Below are 1,998 nucleotides of genomic sequence, written 5' to 3' on the forward strand. Positions count from 1 at the left end.
GTCAAGTGGATGAATTGACTTGAGCCACAAGTCCTAGCCAACTCCCAAGGAAAGACTAGCTTTAGTGCACTCCAAACCAATTAGCAATCTCTCCAATTATCAATCAACAAAGGAATTAGATAACTCAAGTGTCACTAATTACTCTACCTAGGCCAAGAGGAACAAAATCTAACTAATAGCTATAAGAGACATTTCATCAAAAACATAGAGTGCAATACAAGTGAACACATAAATTTGCAAGAATTAAAGAGAGATCTAACTACAAAGGCAAGAGGTCCACAATAGAAAACTAAATCAATCATGAAACAACAAAGAACTTACCAATTGCATTGAAGGAGAAATGTAGATCTACAAAAGAGAATTCACAAACTACAAACAAAGGAATTACATTAGAAGAAGAATCCTACAAGTGCAATAGAGGAGAGGAACGAAAATTAGAAGAGAGAATAAGAAGAAATAGATCTAGATCTAAGAACTAATCTAATCCTAATTCTAGAGAGAAGTGAGAGCTTCTCTCTCTAGAAACTAATTACAAAGCTAAACTAAACTAATTGGTAACTAACATCTAAAGTATGAAAAGTATGAAAAGTATCTAAAGTATCTCCATTCCCCCTTCAATCCTTGGGTTAAATAGCATCAGAAATGAGTTGGATTGGGCCCACAAGGCTTTAGAATTCGTTGGCCACGTTTTGCTTTAAGTGAACTAGGTGGCAGCAACGGCGCGTGCGCGTACTTTGCGCGTGCGCGCCACCATACGTGTAGCAACTATGGCAAATCTTATATCGTTTCGAAGCCCTGGATGTTAGCTTTCGAACCCAACTGAAACTGCATCATTTGGACCTCTGTAGCTCAAGTTATGGCCGATTAAGTGCGAAGAGGTCGGCTTGACAACTTTCCGGTTCTTTCATTTCTTCATGAGTTCTCCAACTTTTCATGCTTTCTTTCTTCATTCCCTTGATCCAATCTTTGCCTCCTAAACCCTAAATCACTTAACAAACATATCAAGGCATCTAATAGAATCAAGGTGAATTAAATTTAGCTATTTTGAGTCCTAAAAAGCATGTTTTCACATTCAAGCACAATTAAAGGAGAATATACAAAACCATGCTATTTCTTGAATAAATATGGGTAAAAGGTGATAAAATCCCCAAAAATTAATACAAGATAAACCGTCAAATTGGGGTTTGTCATCGGTTACTAACCCGCTCCCGACGTTATCCAGCAACCTCTGTCTGGATAAGGCTTTCCTATTGGCTATACCCCTGTGTACAGGAAATAACCCCTCTGCCACCACAGGGTCCACTGCACGCAGGAAATAACACATCTGCCACTGCAGGGATGTACACCGACACACCTTCTGTATACAGGAAATAACCCCTCTGTCACTACAGAAATGGAACAGGTGGTCACGGTACTTCTGTAGCAGGAAATAACCCCTCTGCCTTACAGAAATAAAATATGGATCTGTACCGTAGGAAAGCGTTCTCAGTGATCACACCATTATCTATCTGACTGCCTCACTGCAGCAGATGATCATACAAGTATATCTGGAGTTGCCTTAACGCAACAAATGAATAAACACATCTCTTGGGTTGCCTCAAGCAACAAATAAATATCTCTTGGGTTGCCTCAAGCAACAAATCATCACATAATCATTCTCATTATCATCATTCATCATCATTCTCATTATTCATCATCATTTTCACATTTTTATGCAGTACCTCTTTCTTTCTCTGTTCAATCATACTGTACAAACTTTACATCTTTCACTTTTACAACATCTTAATTCAAACCATTTCTCTTTATCACATTACTCTTTTCTCTTTGTCTTTTTACTTTGCTCTGATTACTCTTTTTTCTGTATCCCTTTATTCTGCTCTGGTTACTCTGTTCTCTGTGTTTCTTTACTCTGCTCTGATTTCTCTGTTTAACATATGTATTTAAAGCTTATGTAAATTTCGGTATGAATAGTTAGTCTGTCCCAAGTATAGGTTCATT

The sequence above is a fragment of the Arachis ipaensis genome, chromosome B09 (assembly GCF_000816755.2).
Source record: "Arachis ipaensis cultivar K30076 chromosome B09, Araip1.1, whole genome shotgun sequence".
Lineage (NCBI taxonomy): Eukaryota > Viridiplantae > Streptophyta > Magnoliopsida > Fabales > Fabaceae > Arachis > Arachis ipaensis.